Source organism: Falco peregrinus, chromosome 5 (assembly GCF_023634155.1).
Source record: "Falco peregrinus isolate bFalPer1 chromosome 5, bFalPer1.pri, whole genome shotgun sequence".
Taxonomy (NCBI): domain Eukaryota; kingdom Metazoa; phylum Chordata; class Aves; order Falconiformes; family Falconidae; genus Falco; species Falco peregrinus.
The window spans coordinates 98,986,852-99,000,593 of record NC_073725.1 but is presented as its reverse complement, the minus strand read 5'-3'; the positions used below and the strand labels follow the sequence as shown (position 1 = coordinate 99,000,593).

Below are 13,742 nucleotides of genomic sequence, written 5' to 3'. Positions count from 1 at the left end.
GTTGGGCAGTAGTCACTGATACATTAGATGGTGCTTGGAGGTATCACAGGTCAGAATTGATGCTGGCTGTGTGGTCATGTAGCGTGGTACCGGTCTTACAGTTTTTAGACTATACTGGTCTTAATGAAGTGTTGAATTTTATGTGGGAATGCAGGTGGTCAGTTTTTGGTAGCCACCTTCAAAAGATGCTCCAGAAGGCTTTGACCGTAGGAGTCTATCAGAAGAGCAAGTGGGAGCAATTTCTGTTCAGCATTGTCACCTGGTAACAGTTGAACTTGGACAGTTAATGTGTCTGGGGAGGGCTGGAGGGGTGGGAAAGAGACTGCATGAACCTCTAGGGCCTTCAGCAGAAGCTTTGAGATTTGATTATATTAATTGTTATTAATGGAAGTTACCAGAGCTGTGAGGGTACTGAGAGCTATGCAGTGAACCCTTGTTCTTCTTGAGCCTGTGCCTGGTAGGGTTGAACAGTGAAACCCAGGACTGGGTCAGGAGGGCTCACTAGAAGCATCTTTATCATGTAGACCCACAGTCTAGAATTTTCGCAGCAGCAGATTCAATAAATAATTAAAGCATTGGTGAAACTTCTGTTCCAATAATAAGTTGTAAATACAAGTAAGAGACAGCATCTTATTTCAAATTTAAATTTGTTTTTATTCAGCCTTGGGAGGTGCTCAATTGAGTTGATTTTTGTTGTGTTAAATCATGTCAAAGATGCTTAGAGGGCTCTATAGTCCTTGACTGCCTGCAAATACACTGTGAGAATTTTTAATAGACTGAAATAAATATTTTAAGGTAGCAGTACAAAGTGCCATGCTTCTTTTTTGACATTCTGCATAGCTATTCACAGTCTATAATCAGATAAATCTCCTCTTCATTTCATTGCATTTTAATTGACTATTTACACAAAGCATTTTAAGGATTTGTGGACTGGTTATCATAAAACAATTACAAGGAGACTTTAGAAGTGCATTGAGCTGTTTAAGAAAATTGTAGAGATTTTATGAGATAGCATCCTTTCAAATTCCATGCTTTTCAAGCTACTTTTGAGATTATCTGCAGTGACTGGCCCTCTTCTTCTTGTTATTTTTTCCCCTTAAATCCAAGTTCTGTTTACAATATTTAATTATTTCTGGTGAGATGAGTCACATGTTATAAATAGAATATTGTGATGTTAGACTGCAAGTTAGAACTGTGTCATCTTTTATGCTTTAAAGATGCTTCGCACGTTTTAGATATTATCATAGTATTAGCATGATATTGCAAGGCCTTGGGGACTTTCACTGGAACTGCAGCCACAAAACTGCCTCAGTCTCTCTGTAACGTGAGGATTTTGTTTTCAGTTTTTTATAAGAACCTTTGAAATAGTTGTCTGTACATGTATGTAACAGTCAGGAATTCACTGCTATCTAGTGCTTCTTAAGTGGTATGTATGATTAGCTAGGTTATCCCTATGCAGAAAAGGTGATGTCTCGATAATACTTGATTAAATATTGATTTTGTATAGTTTCCATTCTATATTTAACAACAAATGCTCAGTAAGAGAAGAACAATGAAATGAGTATTACGTAGAAATGACTTTCACACAACTTGATAACACTATCATCTAAGTAAAGCAGGAAAGACAAAAGGCTTAGTGAAGGGTCCTTCTAAATAAATTGGGTTAAGAGGATGCAGATTACTCTCTCCAAGGTAACTATTTTAAAAGCTATTTCTTCCATTGCAGTGGATCTATTAAAGAAAATACACACAGTTCTTACACCTTTTCTGACTATGCCTGGCCTTCGGCAGTTACAGCCATAGGCTGGCTGGGGATATATGTGATCTCTTACCACTTACAGGACAGAAAAGATTTCATCATTCAAAAATAATTATAAATTATTTGTAATCAAGTATTCTGAATAGCCTGTTAGATGCTTACAAATTGTTTCTCTCCCCTTTTAATGAATAAAATCACTACTGCTGTGGAATTTGCCCATATATATGATACTCAACATTAGACATTCTTACAGTGTAGGTGACAGTACAGAGATGCATACAGCTTTGTACTTGCACTTTAACTTTTTAGCAGCAAGTTTAAAATCTGGCAAAGGGAATTCAGATTTTAATGGGGCAGAGCAGCATGACTGTAAAAGCACTTGTCATGGAAGGCAACAGATTTATTGTAGTTGGTGTTCCTGTTGCTAGAAGGCTTTGCACAGTCAAAAGTTCTTCCTGCTTATGCAGGCTGTGTGCAGCTGTGAGCCAGGGCTGGTGGTGCAATGGCTGTCAGACTGAGTCTCATGGTAAGTCAGATACTCATCGTAGCTCCGGATACTACGGGGTATGAATTCATCAAAGTAAACTGCACACACAGCTGGTCCCACATCACTTGGAGTCATGATCGCTAGCTTTGGAAATGGTCACTGTAATGGTAAATATTCTAGGTTATTGGCTCAAGTAGATTAGAAATACTCAAATGCTCAGTTATTTGTGTGTCAGACACAAACACTACTTGTCAGCCCCTGTGGAACAAAATGTTTTGTGGTAACCTGTTTTCCCATGAGAAAGGTTGTTTATTTACAAGCTTGCCCTCACCCTGATTTTGACTTTTGATAGCTTCAGTGTAGCCAATAAACAAACTTCATTGACAATAAATGGTGAAAGGGATAACTGGTTATGCCTCCCTTCTCTTCTGGTGGGATTGTAACAGCTAGAAAATGTACACAGTGTTCTTAGTCTGCTTTTCTGTGACTGGGCAGGACTTGCATCTTTCATCGCCTGTTCGCAGTGTAATAGAAAATGCAGTCTTCTCAACTGGCACTGAAGAAATGTATACAAAGTAGCTGAAGGTTAAAATGCAGTGGGGAGCAGCTTTGATGCTGTAAGGCCATGATGTACACTTTTGGTCTGAAATCTAGAGCTGTTGTAATTTTATTTACAAGAAAGTTTGTTGGACAATTTCATGCTGATCTAGTTGCCTTAAAGACCTATAGCAGCTTGCATGAAAATGAAGTGTAGAAGCTTTAATGAGTTAAAATTGAAAAGTGGATAATATGCTGAATACACAGTAAATTGGATGTTTGTTTTCCTTTAATGTCAAATTCTGTTGTATTTTGCCCTTCATAAATTCTGTTTTCTGTCTACAGGTTTTTTCATTGACTGCATAGATGACGTAGTAGATGTCAGTGGGGAAAATGGAGTTCTGCTATTTATTAAGTGGTGTCTGAGGATGTGAGGTCCTGTCACGAGCCACTGAAGTCAACAAGGGTTTTACTTGTGACTAGAGGAGGATGCAGGACCAGGTTATGGGGCTCGGCAGGTGGGAGAGTTTGCATGGGTGAGATAGCAGTGTTCACTGCAACCTTGTGATCAGACAGCAGGCAGAGAGATACTTCGCTATGCAAACATTTTAATTGTCAGTCCCTAGATATTGTAGCCGTTGCTTTGTCAGGGTGTATGTAGCCTAAATTACACCCTCTGGCTATTGTTTCAGGCTAAAATACAGAAGAAAATCTCTATCAGTTTACACTTGGGGTGCGGTTTTACAATCTTTTTTTTTTTTTTTTTTCCTTCCAGTAATGCTAGATTAAGCAGCTCCTCCATCTCTGCTGAGTGAAACATTTGTGAAACAACAGTTGCATTCTAACTTTAAAGTTGTTTCCAAAACAAGGTGATGGTTGCTTAAAGCAGATTCTGAATTTTGCAGCACATATATAGTCTAGTAATCCTAGAATCCACTGGACCGTGCTTGATCATGTATCTTTTCAGAGTGAATCTGATTTTTTACGTGGCTACCTATCATGGTTGTGTAGCATAGTAGATCTTGTATCTTGGTTATTTATATAATAACACTTTAAGAGTGTTAGAAAAGCTGTATCAGTGAATAACTGCAGTGTAAATCAGGATCGGTTAGAAGCAGTGTATTGTGAAAATGAAACAGCAAGTAAGAACTTACTTATATTATGTAAGATACTGGTTAGTATTTTTTTTTTTTTTTAATTATTTTCAGTAATCAGCTATGTCAGAAAGCCAAGTAATAGAAAGCAAAAGTTTCTTTGACTGAAACTTGCAAGGTGTTTCCCAGTAACCTTGTGAACTGGAGAAAATACCATTTGAGAGTCTGGGTTACTCTGCTGAGGAAGAGTTATGGCATCATTTATTTCTCTTATTGGAGGGCTGTTGCAAATTATGCCAAAAGGAGAAAGAGGCATCATCTATACAGTATATGTGAATGTGAGCCATACTATACATTCTTCTTAGCCCTTCAGAACGAATCTGTAGTAGTGTGGAATATCCGGAGGCTTGAAACTCTGCAAAGGTTTGGGTTAACTGGCTGTAGTTTTGATAGGTATGTGAAAGGAACAAAAAGCACTCCCAATAGTTAGACAGTGGGTGTTGGATTATTGAGACAGTTGTGTAAAATGACTTGGAAAGTAGCTTTCAAAATAACAAATTTTCCCACTTTTCCCAGGAAATGTTAAAATTGTTTCATTCCTGTTCGATTAGAATGACTCTAGAAATGTATTAAAGGAATTTAACTTGGCTCTGACAAGTAGGAGGCTTTGCTGGGCTTTGGTTTGTAAGGAATATAATCTTGGGGTTTAGCATGTTTTCTTCAGATAATTTGTTTTTAAAAATGCAGAATCTGTGTTTGAATAGATCTGTTCCACTCTGCTGAGAGAGATGGCAGTCATCCTGTTCTTGCTGGTACTAAATGGAAGTATATGAGAAGAAAAGCTTAAATGAATTTCCTTATAGGCAGCATTTACTTCAATAAAGTACTTAAAGATCAATTTCAGAAAGCAATTTGGTTTTTAATTTCTGTGTGAGGTGTGTTACTCAAAGCAAGTGTCTAGAAATCATGTTTGTTAAGGTACTTCTGTTCCATGTTGTAGTTCGTAATTTACAGAGAAGACATTGAATTTGGCTCAGGTATCTGTGTTGTCTACCAAAGCTACTGTAATATGTGCTGATATAATAGATTGCAAAGTTTTGTCCTAAATACCCTCCTTCTGTTTTTTTGGGGTTTTTTTTTGGTGGCTAAGTGATTGAAGGAGGGCTTGTAGTACTGGTTGCATTATGGGACTCTGGGGGAAGTACTGATACCTGAACTATACCTGGTACGGTTTGATTGTGTTTTGTATCTAGGCTGGGCAGAGCCCTCTCCTTATCTGTTGTTCCTTCTGTAGAACCTGCTTTAATAGCCAGCTGACTTGGTTTGCTTTGCCTGGCTCTTTCAACACTGCTGTTACCATGAGGTACTTGGAGAAGTCCAGAATGCATCAGCCCTTGCTTGGGAAATTTCTTTTTAGTTCTGCCTGACTGTCAGCATGTGCCCTGAAATGTAGGGGCATAGAGCACTGTGTCATTTGCTGGAATAAAACTTGCAAGTCTCTCCTCTTGTTTTTGTGGCCTGAATTTAATGATCTGAAGTGTTGGCTTGATAGCGTCAGAGATAAGAGTGCTATTTTTAATTTGCATAGTGGATAGAGCACACAAGAAAAATCTTCAGTGTGCTGTCAGTGTCTCATCTGAGGTTTGTTTAAACTGCTTGGGATGCAGAAGGGGTTCTCTGTGCAACACTGCAGTTCTCTGTCCTCCTGCCGACAGGTTTGAGAGGTGTCATGGATAACCACAGCAATGTGAAGGAAAGGCCCCTGGTCCTGGGAAAGGACCAAAATCATAGTCTGGGTAGATGGTGCTCTTTGTTGTGAAATGGGAAGACGTGATGACAACGTGCAGCATCAGCGGTTTTATTTATAATTTAATCATGCTAAGAGTTTTCCTGCACTCTTATGAGTAGTGTTGTGAGATCAAGGCTTCGCAGGAAGCGTTTTGGTGTTCGTCATTGCAGTGATTGAGGGTGATGTCACCATCTGATGGGAGCATTCAGGGTGTCCGTGCTGTTATGGTGGCTCTGCGATACCCTTTCTTGGACTCCTTTGGCATCTTTCCCCAAGTGCTCTGCACTCTTGCTGGAAGCAAAAGCTTTTGAGCAATTTCCAAGCACAAAGCGGTGCATTGTGGGCCAGCACTGGCAAGACTGGCTCAACAAGTTTGGCAGCAGTGGCTTTGGCGTCCTGCCTACCCTGGATAGGCACCAGTAGAGGCTGCCCTAGTCTCCGAGCGGGTTGGAGCTGAAGACCTCAGCCTAGGACCCGAAATTCACGCATGTGCAACTGCTGTGCCTGGCAAAGGACCCACTTCCGTTGTAAACCACGGTTTTGTTATCCTAGATATGTTTGTAGCAGTTATCTTTTGCTTGCTTTAGGAAGGTGGTTGCGTTATTTGTTGTCAGTGTACTGAAGGGTGGTAAACTCCACAAATTTGTTATAAAATCAAAGGATCCTGTTCACCTTCCAGTTTTCTGTTATCTATTTAATCTTAAGTACCATTGACATCCTGAGCCATGTGGGGCAGTTAACTAGTGCTCCAAAATGTTCTTTTCCATGCTTTTTTTTTTTTTTTTTTTTTTTTTTTTTTTTTTTTTAAATAACAGCTCCGTATATTCTTTGCTGTGCCTCTTGCTTAATACTGACTCCATATATCTTCTATAACATCTCTACAGACCTTTGCAAACAGGCCTGGTCTTGTAACTTGATGCATTGGGACCGCTGCATGAGGTCCGTGGGGATGCAGGACACCACTTGCCTGTGTCTCATTGCACAGTCATACACTGAATATGTCCAATCTTCTTGTATCTGCATAAGGATGACTTTGTCTTGCTGCTTGGATAATCAGGTTTATTGTTATGTCCTTTTTTGACATGAGGTGTCTAAAAATTAAAACTTATGCCCAATTTGGTATTTTTTCTAAGAGTAGAGCATTTTGCTTCCTAGCTGGCCTACAAAAGGGAGAATTCTTTATCACCCCCTGTGTGTTTAGGTCCATTCATACATACCCATATACCTTTTTCCTAAGTGTAACAAGAGTGCTGTTGACTGCAGAGGGACTAGAGAAGAGGAGTATGTAAAAAATGTGAGTAGGACCAAGCCGACCAAGTCAGTACATTAAGTAGTTTGAGAAAATTCTCTCCTTTTGATTTGTTTTGCTGAAGGCATTACCTTCTGTGTACATCACAAGTGGGCTGGTGTTCTGGTTGTGTTATAGAAGCCTAGACCATGAAAAAGCAGAGAAATAACTTTCAAGCATGTAAGCCCTTTCAAATCTTCTGCATGTATAGTATGATCTAAGTGATCTTCATTTTTGAATATAGCTAAACTTAAAAATAGTAAAAGTTGCAGTCCTTCCCAACCTGTTTCTATTTAAGAGTGAAATGGATTATTTCAGTAGCAGAGATCTAGTGCCAGATACAGAAGAATAATACCCAGTACAGATTTGTTCACTGAGTGTTTTCAGAGTCTGTCTTTTTTTTTTTTTTTGTTATTATTCTTCTGTAACAGGTATATATTTTATGTGTAATGTTTGGACATGGAATTCTGGAAAATTTTGTGAAGGCAAGGCTTCTAAAATAAGGCAAATCACTCTTAACAGTGAAGTAATACGTCTTGAAATAAGGATAGTGATGGATGGGCTTATTCTAAAATGGTGATGATATAGAAAAGCAAAACCTAAATTTCTTCAAAGAAGAATTTGAAATTCCATAACAATAGAAAAATGTTTCGCTTCCATAAAGATTATTTTAGGCTGAACTGGGTTTGTGTTGTATCACAAAGATCCATCAGTGGAATTACTGACCTTTACACTGTAAACAAGTAGCCTGATTTTCTTCAGCACTTACCCGTTTAGTTAATATAACTGTTGGAGGACAACTAGCACTGGTTAAAGCCTAACATTTCTGAACAGATAGATCTCCTTTCGGAAGGAAAGCTCTGCCTTTAGCGCTGTATGTACTGGAATATACAAATTGTGAGAAGGGAAGACTTAGGGTTTACTGATTCCTCAGCTAGATAATTGAAATAGTCATATCCATTTATCAAAAGGTATGCAATAGCCCCGTTTAAAATACTTTGTGTCACTACATGTGTGTTCAAATACATAAGAAGTGGGTTAGCTTTTTTACTGCACTATAACAACAAAAACATTGTTTGTTTTCCACTTTATCTTTTAATCTTATTACATATCACAGTACTGTTGGTTTTTTTTTCCCACTATAGTACATTTATATGCCTGTTGCTGTGCAACTTGTTGGGTTTTTTTAAATTTTTTATTTATAATATCAAATCAACTGCTAGTAAATCTGTAAAGTAAAGGAAGTGAATTTTAATGCAGAAACTAATAGTGCCTGCCAAATTGAGGGGGTGCGGAAATGTAAGTTGGTATGTGAAAATCGACAGGCATCAGTTTCCCTTTAGCTATATTGGACATGACTGAAACAGTCTTTATTTTTGAAGTGGATGTTCCAATGCATGGAGAATGGGAGTGGCAGGGGTGGGGTGGTTTTAGGTAGTTGGGTTGCCTAATAAAAGAAAATACTGAAATAGAATTCAGTTGACAGGTCATCTGTATTATTTTCCTTAAGATTTATGTTGTTGTTTGGTTTTGGTTTTGTTTTTTTTTTTTTTGCATATGCTGATTTGCCTCCTCAGGTATCAGGTTCATGATGTAAAATGTATGCAGTGCATTCCTGAGCAAAGGTGCATCCTCTTTGCACAGTTAGAGAATAATGCCATGCTGCTGTCACCCAGGAGTTGGTGTGGTGGTCAGCAGGGAAGAGGGTGGAAGAGGCTAAAAGACGAGCACTATGTGTGTCCTGTGTAGCAGGGAAAATAATGTGGTTTATTATTACTAAATTTTGTTGCTTTTTCCTATCACAAAAGACATAGTTATGGGTACACTGGATTCTTCCACTTCTCAGTAAGAAAATGTGTAGATCTAAGTGAATGGTTGTTACCACTCTTAGTTCCTCAGTTACTGGGTGGCAAGATACCAGTACCCAGTTGCGTTGCTGTGATACGGCCAGTTACGTAGGGAAAGATGGCAAAAAACATGCACACCAAATTTTTTTCCTCAAAAGCATGTCTAGATAGGCGATGGAAGAGGGTGAGGAGCTTGGAATATGTTTACCATTTCCAGTCACGATGTATCAAAATACTTCTGCTGCAATGAGCAGTTTTATGTAAACTGTGAGTTTAGGTTTAAATAAAACAAACTTCCTTTTTCCTACTACAAAAGTACAGCTGCTGCAAAGTACACAGTGTGCTGTGTGAAAGAGGAGAAAAATACCAAACCTACTGATGTTAAAACAATTAATAATGGTAGCATGCTTTAGGGTATATGACTTAAAATAGAATTTAGACTAATCTATGGAAGATGTATTTAATTTTAATTGAGATTATTTGTGGCGAGTTGCTTATCCAGAACATTTTTCCTTGCTTAGATCCTGTTTTCTGCATGATAACTGAAGTGTTTGTGTGTACATTTTCATACTAAATAAGCCTATCTTTTAGTTTTACTGTGTAAACTCTATTTCCTGAATTCTATTTAACTTTTGTGTCAGAATTGCAAAGTTAAACTCAACTTTGAGGGTTGCTTAAGCTATTTTAGGATTGGTTATGTAACAAATAGGGTATTTTTTTTTTGACACAAACCCATAAATAATAATAATAATTTGTTGGGTTCCCTAAAATACAGCAGTGGCACAGTGAGATCACATCACCTAAAAATAATGCATGACTTGTCATGTAAGAAATCTTCACTCAAAATTGTATGTTTAGCATTTTTATAATATTATACAAATTGCCTGGAGAAATTTAAAATATCTTCACCTCTGAAAACTCATTAATGAGTAAATGGAAATAGTTTTTGCAGATGACTGACTTCAAATTGCTGATGAAAACGTGGTATAGCAATACAAGGTGTGGGGAGGGACTTCAGCTGCTGAAAAGCTTTATGTTTCACTGAGAAATTTATTAATCTTTCTACAGACAATCTTCTGTAAACTTGCTCAGTGAAATTTTGCATTGTTCTGTATAGTAAACTTAGAAAAGCTGTTTAATTGTTTTGAATGAACAATTTGACATATGTTTTGTGTTAATTTTCCAAAAGGTTGTGTGTAAATGAATTGGTATACAAAAATGTCTGCTTAGATGTCTGCTTTAATATGTGTTTTGTATAAAATTACAGGAACATTCAAATCTTGGGAGCCTAAAATTAGAACTCCCAGCTGCATGCTAGGCAGCAGGTGCACGTGTGCATGACACACTTCTCTTTAGTATCTGCTGCTCAGTTTTTATGGGTGGGCATGATATAGAAATTTCCCAAGACTGTTAAATTTTAGGGAGGAGACGTAGTGACTGTCAGTGTTGCGTTCTGCATCCTCGTGGAGAGAGGAAGGAAAGGCAGTGGGAGAATTCCAGTGATTGTGTGCTTGTAGCCTTGCAAAAAGACTGGTGTTTGGATTTGCCGTGGAGGACTGTTACTGCCTGCAGCATGTGGCCGACCTTTTTGCTGCTGGAGGCGAAGCTGGAGGGCACAGTGCAGGGCATGGGGTTTTGGAGATGCAGAATGGCTGAACCCATGGGAAACGCAAGCCAGGAGAGGTAGGTCTTCCTTTACTCTTTCAGGTTTTGCTGGGCAAGATTTTGTCTTAAATTTGGGAAAGCAAAGTAAACACTGCAAAACTGTAGCTGTCTTGAGTTTCGCAAGGAAACTGGACAGAGAGGACTCTGCTTTTAGAGATAAAGCCTTCTAGCTCTAGTAAAGATTTATGACAGTGATCAAATCTCGTAATGCAGCTCCTGTGCCTAGTTAAACTAGACTGTGGGGCTTTTTGGTCTTGAAGTGGAAGTCATGTCTCTAAGCCAAAACTTTGAGGTTTGGGTATTCTTAGGACTTAATTAAAATGCTGTGTAATGGCTATATTTGCCAAAGTGGAAAATGCAGTAAAAACATTAAATAAAGTCTTCAGCTGGTCCTTCCTTCATCTGATCAATCAGCAACTGCACGGTGAAACAAAGTTCATGCACTTGTGCTCAGAACCCAAGGAGAGCTGTACCTTTCAAATGCCTACTCAAATAGCTGGGCTCTCAAAGCTGTATGTGCAAAACTTGTAAGGTACTTAATGTACAGAGTGGACTTGGCAAGGAATTTAAAAAAATAGGTAACCTTGCAGAAAATACTTCAGCAATTCTTCCCTCTGAACCTAAATGACACAGCTTGGGTATGGGAATGTCCATTTGTTTTGCTTTATTTTGTATTAAAAGGTTTTTTTCGTATCTGAGGCAACATGAGCACAAACAGTATGGGACATAACTCCTTATGGGATTTAAAAAATCCCTGTTTCTGTATGTAAATTTGATCAGTTTATGTTTGGTTTCTTTGATTATGCATATGTTTTTTGCAGGCACTAATTTTTATGCTTGCCCATATGGTTCATAAAATACTTGTGTTCTATTAATAAATACGCAAGTGCTCATTACTTGAAATTTTGTAGAAAACCTTCAAGTTTATGTATGTTAGAATCTCCTATTTTGGATTAAAAGTTGTGTAAACAAAGCACTCTGAATATTATATGGTTCTAGTTATTTTGTTCACAGTATCCGTTTAGCAGTATTATTTTTTATCATCTTGCATAGTAGAAAATTTGCCAGTAGTTTAATTTCATATAAGCATTGATAAGTATACAAAACAACATGTGTGTTCGTGAATGATAAGCACTTGAGTGTTTCTAGAAAATACTTTGGAAAAATATTGTGTAGAAAATAGTATTTTAGTTGCAGAAAGTGAAGTATTTTTATATAAAAGGCAAGTTTTGAGATGCTAACTTTAATTGGTATTTTTGGTATATTTTTAGGAAAAGGCGATTTAAGTAAGGGACTATATGACTTGGAATTGATGGGAACTTTACTTAAGATAACTAAGTTCAGATACTTTGTGGTGCTGTTTGTGCTGAAAGCTTGCTGCCTCAGGCTTATATCTGAGATCCTCCTTGCACCTGAAGATTACTTGTTATTGACAGCTAACGTCAGCAGTAGATCCAGCAGCACTTGCCTGGTGTGCAGATTTGTTGGCAGAATTTTAGCTTTTGGGGCTGACTATAAGCTGTTGGTCTGGTTGTAACCAAGCTCAGCTTTCTGACTGAAATCTGCCTGGGTTTGGTGCGGGCTGTTTCATGTGGTCCTCAGTGCTGGTTAGTCACCTTCCTTCTCCTTCCTCATGCCTCTTTCCCCAGATCACAAGCTCTTAAATATAGTAATTTGGGAGGCTTTGTCTGCTTTCAGATATTAAAATGACATTTGTGTTCTCCACAACCAAAAAGGGCATAACAATAAAAATATTTTTATTACCTTAACAGGATCTGACAGTACCTGAGACAAGTGTTATAAGCAAATTACAGGAGGTGGCTCAAAACTCCTTTTCCTTCAAAATGTGAACTAAAGTTACTGCAGCTGTGTTGTTTCCTCCCCTTTTCGAAACTTGTTCAGATGCTAGTTATGTTATCTTAAAGAAAAGTTCTGATAAAAGCATTCCTTTAGAGAAGATCTACTGGTTAAGTTGAAGCAAGGTGTACTCGCGGTTTGTTGTTTTTTTTTACCTTAGTGTGATCAAGACTAATTATCTTCTAATGAGAAAACACAGTTAGCATGGAGCAAATCTGTCCAACATAGCTGTTGTGGACCTTATTTGAACTTGGTCCATGAAATAAATAGTTCAAACAATCCAGGTTAGGCAACATTTCAAAATAATGGGATATATTTACAAGTTCCTTATATAGTACCTTCAAAACAGTTCCCTGATGTCTTAGTGGAAAGCCTGGTGAATTGATAAAAAGTTGGTATGTTTACTTAGGATGGATTTGGATCAGGCCCCAGTAGAAAGAAAAACAAATTCCATGTTTGGGGAGTTGTGAAGATAATAGGAAGTTATCTGTTGTGAGTATGAAGTTAGTAGTCTAGGGTATCATGTTTTTATACATCTAATATTAACTATAGTGATTAAAAGTATTCTGGAAGTATAATCAGGTTGGTTTGGTGTTACGCGATGTCGTGAGGATCATTGTAGTCAAAATATTTTACTGTTCACACTGGGCATCAGCATGAAGTGTACATTGTCAAATCACACTAAATGGCAAGAAGTGCATAGATATTTCTGATGAATCAGACTCAAAATTTTAAAAATAATCTCAATAAGCTGATGCTGGGCATGGATAGGGAAGAAGTGAGTGTTAGCAGTGTTCTGGCTTAAAAAATATTTCTGCACTACTTTTATGTATTCTTGTCACTTTTTTGATCAAACTTTTGTTCCTTTGCCCTAGCTTTAGTAGTTTGTTCTTTGCCTTCTCACTTCTGGCCTTGCTAGTTTTGCTTTCTCTTCCTCTGTTTCAGTTTTCACTCTCCTCTTCTTGTCCGTAGTAGTGAGCAGACTTCTGCAAAATAGGAAACTTTTGTTCTGGTCTCTGCAAACAGCCCAGATTAGGGCTCCTTTTACCCTCTTCCTCAACAGTTCGCTGTCCTGGAGAAGGTGTTGACCTCGCTTTTTTTGGTGTTATTTAATTTGATTTCTAGGAGGGATGTTGTTTTACTAGATGCTAGGGTAGATGGATGGTGCAATGGTCCCAGTCTGAAAGGGACAACAAGATTTTTAGAAAATCTGTTAATTTTTGGGAATTAAAAAAAAAAAAATCCAATAAAAACATGCGTTAGAGCTGTGGTAGTCACTGAATCTAGTGGCTTGATAAATGCAAACTGCCGACCTGTTCTCTAACTGCAGGGTTTTTAGCCTGTTTTATTTGTTCTGTTGCCTGTGACATTAAGTAATAGCACTGAGAGTACACAGACACTGTTACTTTTTAACGACCA

General features: G+C 37.9%; 1 protein-coding gene across 4 annotated transcripts in view; it reads left to right on the top strand.

Annotated features, from left to right (window-relative positions):
• Positions 1 to 13,742, top strand: part of ATXN7 (ataxin 7) — an 89,649-nt gene that overhangs the window by 31,950 nt on the left and 43,957 nt on the right. Inside the window, exon 1 of one of the 4 annotated variants that reach the window (XM_013303715.3) lies at positions 10,192 to 10,484. The exons of the other annotated variants lie outside the window; for them this stretch is intronic. The gene's annotated coding sequence lies outside the window, so the exon portion shown is untranslated. Of the gene's footprint in view, positions 1 to 10,191; positions 10,485 to 13,742 lie in introns of those variants that run through there. 4 annotated transcript variants of the gene reach the window in all.